Genomic DNA, 13,037 nt, shown 5'->3' with positions numbered 1-13,037 from the left:
CCTAGCGGCAGAGTAGGGGGTAACAGGGCGGGGCGAAGGAAGGGGGCGGGGTAAGGGGCGGGGCCGCGCAGGCGCAGTGCGCAGGCTCTCGGGGCGCGCGCGCTCCCGCGTGAGGCGAGTGCACGCGCGTCCTCCCGCCCTCCGGTGCTTGAAGGTGCAGGAAGAGGGCAGTGGCTGCCGGCCCTAGCCTCCGCCACATTTGAGTCCAGACTGAGGGGTACGGAAGAAGAGCCTTGAGCCCCTCGCTGGGCTGGGTAGTGAGACTGCCACCCGTCCCGCCCTAGCGTCATACCTGAATCTGAGGCTGGTTCTGAATGATGGTCCAGGGTGTGGCCCCCTTCGCTTGACTCCGGCCTCACCACAGCGCCCTGCTCAGCCTTTGGGTTATTGAAGCGCTCAAGCCGCGCCGTTTGCCAAGTCACCGCACACCCCGGCTTCCGCCGGAACCCGATCTCTGGAAACTGTAAAGGGAAGGCGAAGCCATGTCTGCCCCTTCCCAAGAAGTCTTTGAGACCTTGACACTGAGAACACTTTTCCCCGTTTTAATGCAAGCACTTTGCAGATTGTTAGTGCTGGAGCCTGAGGCATGAATGCCGCAGACCTTTTCCAGGTGTTTGTTCAGGTCTGTTGGGTTGATTTTTTTTTTTATCTATGCTGAGACGGAAATAATTCTGCAATTTTCCTCCATTTCCACGTGTCCTAGGCATTTTCGGAGGAGTCACAGAGTCTCCTTTTACGAGCTTTATCTTTTCCCAAGGGAGGAGATCTCTGCTCTGTCTGAACTGACACTTAGGCTTCCTGGCTTCTTAGAGAATAGATCCACTTAGAGAATAAATCTGCTCAAGTGTAATCAAGACCTAAATCCTATCCTTATATCCGCTGCTGCACCCAGCCCAAGACCATATATGCAGTAGATGTGCTGTAAAAATATAAGTACAAAAAAATGTGAGTCATTGGAGGAAACTTATCACCAAATCCTTCTACTGCTCTGACTCAGTGGTTCTCAGAGTATGGTCCCTAGACAAAAGAACTTGTTAGACATGCAAATTCAGGTGCTCCACCAGAGACATCCTGAATCTGAAACTGGGTTTTGGACTCAGTCATCTGCGTTTTACAGACCCTCCAGTTAATACTGATTCCTTCCCTGGTGGCTCGGATGGTAAAGAATCTGCCTGCAATGCAGGAGACCAGGTTTGATTCTTGGGTTGGGAAGATTACCCTGGAGAAGGGAATGACAACCCACTCCTGTATTCTTGCCTGGAGAATTCCATGGACAGAGAAGCCTGGAGGGGGCTACAGTCCATAGGGTCACAAAAAGTCAGACACGACTGAGTGACTAACACATCACACACACTCATAGACAAAAGTTTGAGAACCACTGCTCTAACTTAAACAGGGAAAGCATTTTTAAATTTTTTAAATTTCAGGGCAATGCTCCTGTTGTAATGATAATTAAGAATGTTCTCTTTGGAAAATGCAAGCTCTTAAGAGAGAGACTTTCTTTTCTTTGAAACCCCCTACATTCCCCATGGTGTGTTGGAATCTTCTACAGAGTCATTTAAGTCTCAAATTCTTGGGATTTCTACCACCTCCCCCCATATATACCTTTTACCTCCAAGAGATTCTGATTCATTGGGTTTGGGGTGAGGCCTGGGAAGAGAGAGAGATGAAAAAGCAGTCTCCAGCAGTCTCCAGGACACCAGTTTTGTGTGTCGGCTCCAAAAGCATAGAATGCTGAAAGTTCAGTAATTGGATCAATCACTTCCTAGCTGTGTGTTAGTGTCCGATTGTTCCATTATGGTCCCAGTGAATCATGCCTTGTGCTATACACCCCCTTGTGTAGACTTGCACCATATGATTGTGGGCTTGGCCATGTGATACTTTGAGCAGTAAGTGGGACATCACAACGATAAGTGCTTGTTCCTTGAGGCTTGCTGAAATGTGTTTGCTGCATGCTTTATGAGTAATCAGCTCTGCCTCAGAGAATAAGAGAAACGAAAACATAGACACAATTTGCTTATAAGACATGTTACACATAGACTGAATGGGTATGTGTTAAACAAAAAGGATGGAACAAATGAAAGCATTACTTTAGGGACTTACCTGGTGGTCCAGTGGTCAAGAATTCACCTTCTAATGCAAGGTTCGTGGGTTGGATCCCTGGTTGGGAAACTAAGATTCCACATGCTGAGGGGCCGCTAAGCCCGTGCACAGCAACTAGAGAGAAGCTGCGTAGATCCTGCATTCCACAGCTAAGACCCAATGCAGTCAAATAAATAAAGTTCTACTTTAGATACAAAGAGATAGACCAAGTGAACTTTAAATATTAATAAGGCATGGAACATACTACCTCTAGACTGACAGCTATGTTATCACCAACTCGTGATATCAATTATGCCCACATTATGGCCTTATATAGTCTCTGCACAGATAAATGTAGCAGATAAATTATTCTAGCAGATGAATCCTAGCTACTCAGCCAGCTGATGGCCAACTATAGTGTTGACAAGACACACTTGCCTTGTGTTGATTCCAGGCCCCTTCAGTCTGCTGAAACCCCTCACTTCCTCTCCACTCTGGTCCTTAAAACTATGCCATCTGTAGAGAAGACTGGCAGAGAGTGTTAACACATATAAGTGTCACATAAAACAAAATGGTTTTTACAATGGTCCTCCACCCTGCCTATGTCTCATCCTAAGCTTGTTTATCTACTCCATCTCTTTCTCCTTGCTTCTCACTCTGTTCTAAGTTGGTTGATAAACTGGGTTACTCTTGCTACTCTTTGAGTGAACATGTTAAACCAAACTTAGTGGCTTAACTAGGCAGTTTATCCTGCTCATGATATTGTAACAGGAATTCAGGAAGGACTTGCTTGGGCAGTTCTTTGTTGGAGTCTCTTATCAGATGTCACTGCAACTGCAGTCATTTAAAGGCTTATCAAGTCTGGATATCCAAGATGGCACAGTTATGTGGCTGACAGTTGATGCTGACTGTTGTCTGGCTGGAAGCTCAGCTGGGACTGTGAACCAGAGTACCTTCACATACCCCTCCCGCAGGTCAGACTTCTCACATGGCAGCTGGCTTCCCAGAGAGCAAGTGTCTGGAGAAAAAAAAAAACAAAACAGGTTCATGACCTTTAATGACTTATCTTAAGGAATCATGCAGTATCACTTCCACTTATTCTACCAGCCACCAGCAAGCCACTAGGGCCAGCCCATGTAACAGGGAGATGGTGAAGAACAGGGGAGCCTGGCACGCTACAGTCCATGCGGTCAGACACCACCAAGAGACTGAATAACAATGGACCTCCACCTCTCAATAGAAGAAGTGTCAAAGAATTTAGGGACATGTTTTAAAGCTGCCACCTAACAATGTGATTCACGCATCTTAATTTGATCTATAAGTCTATCTGTTCCATGACCAATGGTACAATCTCGAAATTCAGCTGCCACGTAAAGAGGTTTGGAGTATCCTCCTGGAAAAGCAGCGTGGAGGAGGAAGTGACAGCCAATAGCCCCAGCTAACTACCAGACACATGCATGGGGCCATCTTGGACCAGTCAGTCCCTGTCAAGCCCCAGATGACAACATTGCAAAGTGGTTGAGATCATTCGCTCTGGAGGCAGACTAGGTTTTGAGTCCCCACTCTACTACTTACTAGCTGTAAACGTATAACCTTGTATAACCTGGCTGTATAACTTCTCATGTCTTTGATGGTAATAAGAACATGTTGCTAAGTTTGCTTATATGTTAAATGGAGGTAAGGGGATCTGCTTTAGAAAGTTACAGTGAAAGTAAATATCTGTAAAGCATTTCAAACGGCACTTGAAACATGTAAGTGCTCGATACATTATTATTACCCTAATTCCTGTGGACCCCTCAAACCTCTAGGGTTAGGTCTTTGGACCCTAATTTGGGAAATACCTACCTATCATCATTTGATACATATATCATGTGTACTAACTGGATCACCTATCCACTGTTTCTCTGAACACTTGAATACCCTAAATATGAATAAATGAAGGAGATGGGGCAGGGTCTGTGCATGGAGGTATGGAGAAGGGTAGGATAAGGCAGGTCTAGCTGTGGGCAGCAAGAGGAAGGCTGTGAGGAAATGGGAGGGTGCTGAGCAGGTAGCTTCAGCAGGTTGGAGAAGGTTACAGAAGTCAAAGATGGAGAGAAAGAGGGCTCAGAAGACAGTTTTGGCTTCAGCAGAAGCTGCTCTTCACTTTTCAAGATGACAAAGATGAAAAACATCATGCCTCAGTTAACAATCACTGTCTCCTCCTCATGAAAAATTGTTGCCAAATCAGCAGTCCACAATAGGTTACATCATGCAGGTGCTCTCCAGAACTCCTGGCATCCCTGTTCATGGTATGGCACAAGGCCATGTTCTGTCTACATCTTATGATACCTTATACACCCAGCTATTGCTGTCCACATTATTTTAAGAATTTTTTTTTTATGTGGACCATTTTAAAAGTCTTGTTACATATTGTTTCTGTTTTATGTCTTTTTTTATTTTTTTGGCTGTGAGGCATGTGGGATCTTAGTTCCCTGACCAAGAATTGAACCTGTGGTCCCTGCATTGAAAACATGGAGTCTTAACCACTGGACCTCAAAGGAAGTCCCTTTTGTTGTTTGGTTTTGAAGGAAAATAAGGCATCAACTCAGACTTTATTGAATAACTTTTAAATAGATATTTTATTAAATTATCTTCTAACACATTGTTGTTGTTGTTTAGTGACTAAGTCATGTCTGCCTCTTTTGAAACCCAACAGACTGTAGCCCACCAGACTCCTCTGTACATGGGATTTCCCAGGCAAGCATACTGGAGTGGATTGCCATTTCCTTCTCCAGGGAATCTTCCTGACCAAGGGATCAAACCTCACTGAGTCACTACGGAAGCCCCTTCTAACACAGACCTGTGTTATCTGATATTCAGATAATATTGACCCTTCCCCTCTCTGTACCAGCTACCAAGCTAGGACTGGAAGTATAAAAATAAAAAGATATTTTGTTTAAGGCCAGATTTTCCATTTCAGACCAAATATTTTCGCTGTTATTAATCACTACTGCTCAACAATTGATTCTCAGGGCCTGAGAGAATTATTCTTCCTTGTCCCCTTAAAGTTGAGGGTTGCCATGTGACTTGCTATGGCCAATGAATGGAAACCTGACTGACACATTTTCACCTCCAGATACAGGCCCTTAATTTCCTGTGCTTAGCTCTTGCCTGGAGAATCCCAGGGACAGGGGAGCCTGGCGGGCTGCCGTCTATGGGGTTGCACAGAGTTGGACACGACTGAAGCGACTTAGCAGCAGCAGCAGCAGCTATGCAGCTCTGTCCTCCCCTAGCATGTAAGATTCACAACATGTGTTGAAATGGAAGTTCCATGAAATTGAGGCGGTAAGGAGTAGTGAGACAATATAGGAGGACAGCTGCCCTAGAGAGTTGCCCCAATTCACAGCAGATTTTACATGACAGATAAACTTTTTTTGTGTTGAGTCAGTGTGATTTAGGCAAAAACTTCCATATTGTGATGACTAGTACAGCTCCTCCTTTGTTTCTTACCTTGAATGCCTTCCTTCATTCCTTCTACTTTCTTTAAAAGGATATTTTGGCTCCCAGGTGTTTGATTTTCTTCAGGCTTAAGATATAGGGAAACAGGATCCTCTTTCCCTTTGTCTGGTTTCTGTGCTTTATGTGGGCCTGGGGCCACAGATAAATATTTGGGAGTCAATAGCATTAAGGAAAAAGTAGGACATGACTGAGCAACTGGTTCCAAATGGGGCAATGAGTACATCAAGGCTGTACATTGTCACTCTGCTTATTTAAGTTATATGTGGAGTTCATGCAAAATACTGGGCTGGATGAAGCACAAGCTGGAATCAAGATTGCCAGGACACATACCAATAACCTCAGATATGCAGATGATACCACCCTTATGGCAGAAAGAGAAGAAGAACTAAAGAGCCTCTTGGTGAAAGTGAAAGAAGAGAGTTAAAAAGCTGGCTTAAAACTCAACATTCAGAAAACTAAGATCATGGCATCCAGTCCCATCACTTCATGACAAATAGATGGGGAAACAATGGAAACCGTGAAAGACTTTATTTTGGGGGGCTCCAAAATCACTGCAGATGGTGACTGCAGCCATGAAATTAAAAGACTCTTGCTCCTTGGAAGAAAAGCTATGACCAACCTAGACAGAATATTAAAAAGCAGAGGCATTACTTTGCCAACAAAGGTCGGTCTAGTCAAAGCTATGGTTTTTCCAGTAGTCATGTATGGATGTGAGAGTTGGACCATGTGGAGAGTTTCTGGCCAAAGTATTGGAGTTTCAGGTTCAGCTTCAGTTCTTCCAGTGAACATTCATGGTTGATTTCCTTTAGGATTGACTTATTTGATCTCCTTGCAGTCCAAGGGACTCTCAAGAGTCTTCCCCAGAAGACTTGGTTCATTCTAGTAGTGGCCTCAAAAAAGTACAGGAATTGGAGCCATCAGGGATCTCTGAAGGCAGAGAAATAATTGAACTAAAATCAGAAGATCTGGGTGAAAATTTTTAATGGAGCAGTTATAAACTCAGATTCCATGCAGCTGGAAGATTGCCATTCCTTCACCCCAGGAGAAATCTAGATATTCACTAGTGGAGAAACACTAGCTTGGGGGCTCCAGGAACACCTGAGGGTAAAGGAAGCCACCCACAAACAAGGAGGTTAAGTGAATGCCACAGATTGACTTATGAATCACTTATCTCTCTCCTGCTCTGCTTCAGCAACACCATTAGCCATACTGTTGTTACAAAAATGTGTGGGATCCTGCTGCTCGCCACTTAAAAGCCAATAAACAGGCTAGGCTTGTGGAAGGGAAAGTTTGCTTTATTTCAGATACTAGCAACTAGAGGGGAGTAACAGACGTCTGTCCAAAGGCCTACTCCTGCATTGACAAGCAGGGTGTAAGAGTTAAAGACAGAGGAAGGGTGTTACATGCAGAAACAGCACAGTCAGCTCTGACAGTCATCTTGAAACTGGTCATGCAGTGTTCTGACCAGTGTCATCTGGATTGTTTTAGGTACAGTTAATCTTCAGTTCCAGGGTCAGTTTGTTTCCATTTCCTTGAGGCCAGTTTTCAGAATTGTGGCAGTTCATGTCATGGCTACAGTCTGGTCATCATGTAATTAGCTTCACCTGGTGGAGGGGGGGTGGTTTCAGTATCTATAAAACAGTTCATAGGATATGGCTTAGAATATTATCTATAGCCCTTGAGAAGGAACTAAAGGTCCTTGACTTTGCTTAATGACTACGTTATTATTATTTGGTCTCCTTTGACTGTTTTCCTTTGTTTCTGCATTTTCTCATTTCTCTGATAATACTTATTCTTTGACTAAAGTTTTCCATAGACAAAGGGCAGGCAGAGGACATGAAGGATGTATCATAGGTCCTGTTCTGTTTCATTTCTCCACTCTGAGAATCCAGTAAGAGAGTACAACCAGGCCACCTTCAGTTAACCAGGCCACCAGTTAACCAGTTTCACTCATCTCAGTTTCCAGCTTTTTGTTGTCTTACTCTTAAATACAAAATATGAGCTAACAACCTAAATTCACTAGTCAGCTGAAGAAAGCCTTCAAGATGGAAAAACAGAACTGAATAAAAAAAACAAAGGACCTCTGAGGACATGGGGAGCAAAATAAAACTTTTGAAAATGCATAACATTAACATGTTTGCAAAATAAGGAAAGAGATACCGCATCTGTGGGAAAATAGGAGTATGTAAAAGTAAGAACATCCAGGAACTTTCCTGGTGGCCCAGTGGCTAAGACTCCATGCTCCCAATGTACGGGACACCAGTTTGATCCTTAATCAGGAACTAGATCCCACATGCCGAAGCTAAGAATTCGCATGTCACAACTAAAGTTCCTTTGTACTGCAACTAAGACTCAATGCAGCCAAATAAATAAAATACAAATAAATAAGTATTTTTAAAAGTAAGAACATTCAAAAAACAAAAAATCTGACTTGAAAATTAAAACATGACAAAGTGAAAAATGTAGCAAAATTGGAAGATAAACCGAGAAAAAACTTTAAAAGTAGATGATAGATAATATAACAGATATAAAATAGAAGGTAAGTGACAACATTATAGAATCAGGTCAGGAGGTAGACGAGAGCTAAAGAAGATAAAATAATTTTTTAAAAACATAAGGGAGAAAATTGTCAAATCTGAAGGAAAGTTCCTAAAGTTAAGGTCATTTGTTCCCAGATCAAGAGTTCATTGAGGGCTCAGAACACTAGATGAGAAAAAGACCCACTCCAAATCCTGTCATGATGACATTTCTGATTACTAAGAACCAAAAAAAGATTCTAAACGTTCCCAGCAGCAAAGTCAAAGGTTGTCAAGGGAAATTCAATAAAAAGTAATCTCATTAGAATGGCATCCAGATTTTCAACAGCATTGCTGAAAGCCAGAAGTCAACAGAGAAATAACTTTAGAATCCTGAGGCAAGTCATTTCCAATCTAGTATTCTGTATCCAGCAATCTAGTGTGAGGGTTGTTTCAGACACTGAAATCTCAAAATGTCTATGTCCCATCCATCTTATCAGAAGACACTGGAAGATGCATTCCATCAAATTGAAGGGACAAGCCAAGAGATACAGGAAATGAGAAGTCACAGGGTGTCTAGAAAGCATCAGGTCTGCCTGGGAACAAGGCCATGGAAGGTTTTGGGAGGCGGGCCTCTAACAAAGAGATGGACTTAATACATTTTTCTGATGTATTTGAAATATTAAAGGAGAGTTACACTTCTGGGAGAGAGTTTGGGAGTGGATGAGCAATACAAAAGTAAGTAAACTGAAACATTATTAACTATAATAATAAGTTACATTAGGGAAAAATTATCATTTAAAAGTCACAGGTGAATAGTATATACAGGATTATAATAATAGCAAATACTGATCTAACCAAAAATTATAATAAATCTAAACTAGGCAGATGGCAAAGAGTCAGACATGACTTAACGACTGAACAACAAAAACAGCAAGGCAGATGGGCAAGGAGAAGGATCTTAGTCAACTCAGACTGCCATAATAAATGCCACAGACTGCATGGCTTACACAACAGAAATTTATTTCCCTCGGTTTTGGCAGCGGGAAGTCCAAGATGAACGTGTCAGCAAGGTAGATTTCCTTTAAGACCTCTTGTCTTTGCTTCCAGGCAGCCACCATCCAGCTCTGTGCTCACATACCCTCTTCCTTATGCAAGTGCGTGAGAAAAAAGCTGTCTGGTGTCTCTTCTTATAAGGGTGCTCATCCTATCGTGAGGGCCCCACCCTCATGTCCTTATCTAATCCTAATTACCTCCCCCAAACCTGACCACCAGATAATATCACACTGGATCTTAGAGCCTCAACATATAACTTTTGTGGGAGACACATTCAGTTCCTAATAAAAAGTGTGTTTAAGTGTTTATATTGGACAGGTGTTGTGGGACAAGGAAGTGGGAGTGAAAAAGCTAAATCTTTCTCCTAGTCAGCATAGCAGGTAGCGTCACAATAGAACACAGGTGGTTGTCCCCTCTAAATAGGATCACTTGAGGAGGGTTTATTTGCAAAGGAATGGATGTAGAGAAGTCACAAGAGAGAGTGTAGTAACCCAGGGCTTAGAAGCCAGTGCACTGTTACCAGCCTTGGGCTCACAGGGATGAGTGGAAAAGTACATGGGGATCACAATCTAGAATGAGAATCTAGATTGAAAGAGTTTAGAAAGTCTCCTGTTGAGGACACAGCCTGCTGGATTAGATGGTCAAGGAGGGAGTCAGGAGACGTTCTGATCTCATAGTCTTTTCTCTCTCACTCTGATCTCCTCTCCAGGTTCTCCCAATAGGAGAAACACAAACTCATCTGGAAGCCAAAAGGCCCATTCATCAGCCCACTGATGTGCTCCATACAGATGAGTTTCTCTGAACAGAGAGCAAGGAAAAGGGTAGAGAATAGATCCAGAGGACACAAGGGAGATAGCCAACACAATAAGAAAGTCAAAAAGCAAAGAAATCAAAGGCATGATCCTCTTATGTACCCAGCAGAGAATTCTCAAAGAGTTTAAAATAGTTGCCTTTGTGAAATAAAAATCAGAAATTAGGAGATCAGGGTTGGGAACTGCTTTATATGTGAGTGAGTGAGTGAAAGTTGCTCGGTCGTGTCTGACTCTTTGCAACCCCATGGACTGTAGCCCACCAGGTTTCTCTGTCCATAGGATTCTCCAGGCAAGAATACTGTAGTGGGTTGCCGTTCCCTTCTCCAGAGGATCTTCCCAAATCAGGGATTAAACCCAGCTCTCCTGTTTTATCTTCTAGTTTTGCTTCCTTTTGGTCTTTATCCTACTGGGGTCTTTGGGCACTGTGCATATGTGTAACAGCATCTACCATACCTCTTCATTTTAGCTTGGGCTGGATTTGAAGAGCCAAAACAGGAAAACACTTAAGGAGACCTGAGACTCTCACAGAGGAATAAATTAGAGCTGCTGTTTCTTTTAGCTTTGCTTTCCTGTTCTTTATTATTATTTTTTAAATGTAATCTCTTCTTTTATCAACTTTCATCATTTCATACTGTAAGAAAGTGAAATCACTAAAGGCAAATAAGCTTATGAATCTGCTGAGTGTGAAGAGAAAAGGCCATGGTATAGATGAATGGATTAGGAGGGAGACACCTAACTCTAGGAGTTTACAGTTGGTAAAAACTCAGGCTTTGTTGTACAATAAGTATCATTATGTGTTACACAATGACTGGGTACTGATTATAAACTTTGTAGAACAATTTGATTTTTATAAACTAAATGTAAATTTGACAGAAATAATTTTTAAGTGCTCTTTGGATTTGAAATGAGAAAATCATTGATAATCTTTTGCCATGCAATTTCAGTTAAGTACTGGGAGTTGAGGTCAGATTATAGTGGGTTAAGAAGAGAGGCTAAGACGAGTGGGAGATGAATTCTAAAAGGCAGCCAAATGTTATTAATCAAATGTTTAAATAATGTCTTTAATAGCTAGTCTTTTAGTTTAGCTAGGTCAAAGGTGTGGTGCATGGATTTGTGTTTAATGAGCTCTGCATATTGGGCCCACATATGTAATTCATGTGTCTAGTATATTCATGTGAAGTTTTAGGATTCAGAACTTTGTTTTGTGCTTTTAATTATTAAAATGGTTTCTGGCTGTTATTTCTTAACCTGTCCCTGAAATAATACCTTGCCTTTGACATCCATTCCTCCTGCTCTATTTTCTTTGTACACCTTTGTATACCTTCTCAACTCAAAGTCAAAATTTGAAACTTCTTTGACCTCTTCTTTCAATTCTAACATGTCCTTGCCAAATGCTATACATTCTACCTATTAAACGTTTTCAGCTCCTTCTTTCCACCCTGACCAACCCTGACAGAGTGTAAGCCATCAGGATTTGTTGATGTCAGTATGAGACTAACTCCTCTGTAAGCCTCTAAATTCCATCTCCAATAGGTCCCCTTGTTAAATAAATTTTCCTGGTCTTATTAAAAACTATTCTTTCAGCCACAGGTCTTATTACTTCCCCTTTCTTGAGCCAAAAGCTTCTTTGGTGCTTACCAAGAGTTCCACTCCCCAGGACTGCGTTCACACTGCTGCTTCTGCTTGCAGCACCTCACTCTCGTTTTCTCTGTGTACCAAATCGTTCCCAGTCTTCAGGGCCCAGTTCTGATGTCTTGAATTGGCTTCTGGAGATGCTTTCCAGGAAGGCATGAGCACTGTTTCCAAACACCCTCCCCCCCACCAACCCCGCCCACCACCATCACTTTCTCTGAAAGAAATCCTTGTATTCTGATCCTTGGGGTGTTTCACTTAAAAGCAACTTGAAGAAAACTTCCCTAATTCATCTTGTTTACCTTGAGCAGATAGCATGGCATCCTGTACATACACACACTCAATACATTTGTTGAATTTTAAATAAAATAGCCGATCAGTATTTTTCCTACTTTATTGATAATATAACTGGTATACCAAAAATTTCACATAATTAATGTATATCTTTTGGTGTGGGCTTAGTCACATCAATCATGTCTGACTCTTTGCAACCCTATTGACCATACCCCACCAGGCTCCTCTACCCATGGGAATTCTCCAGGCAAGAATACTGGAGTGGGTTGCCGTTCCCTCTTCCAAGGGATCTTCCCAACCTAAGGATTGAACCTGCGTCCCTTATGTCTTCAGCATTGGCAGGTAGATTCTTTACCACTAGTGCCACCTGTGAAGCCCGTATCATTTGGTCAGTTTGAAAAATTTATACACTTATGGAACCATCACCAAAATCAAGGTAATAAATATATCCATCCCCTCCAAAATTTTCCTTGTATCTCTTTGTTTTAGTTTTGGCTTTTGGTAAGATGACCTAACATGAAATCTACCTTCTTAACAAATTTTAAGCACATGACATCTTATTGTTAGCTATAGGCTTTATGTTGTCTGGAAGATCCCGGAAACTTACCCATCTCATATAAATGTAACTTTATATGCATTGAACGACTCCCCTATTCCTGTCCCCCTGTCCCTTGGTAACCACCACTCAGCCAGTCAATATTTGACTCTATGATACGCCGGAGTCCGGCTCCAGCAGCAAGGGGATCAGCCTGAAGGGATGAGCGGTGTCGGTGGGAGATGATGTAGCCTCTGACTCAAGGTATGGGACTACATGTTTATTTCAAGCATCAGGTTCTCTTTTATACTTTTTCAAAAGCATTAGGTCAGAGGTTTGACATTTTCAGTTCCCCCTCACCCAGATTATTGTCTCCTTGTTGCCCTTCAAACAGAGTTCCTGCTTCAGCTATTCTCAGAATCGTGTTTACTTGTGATTACATTGTAATTCATGCTTATGTCTGGGCTGCATACCACATCCTCAGTTTATTTCTTATCTTTCTAAATCCTGCTTGCCCCTAGTATCTTAAGCTCAGATCAGATCAGATCAGATCAGTCGCTCAGTCGTGTCCAACTCTTTGCGACCCCATGAATCGCAGCACACCAGGCC

This window comes from Bison bison, unplaced genomic scaffold (assembly GCF_000754665.1).
Source record: "Bison bison bison isolate TAMUID 2011002044 unplaced genomic scaffold, Bison_UMD1.0 scf7180017864108, whole genome shotgun sequence".
In the NCBI taxonomy this organism is placed as follows: Eukaryota; Metazoa; Chordata; class Mammalia; order Artiodactyla; family Bovidae; genus Bison; species Bison bison.
Note: the sequence above shows the minus strand (reverse complement) of the source record.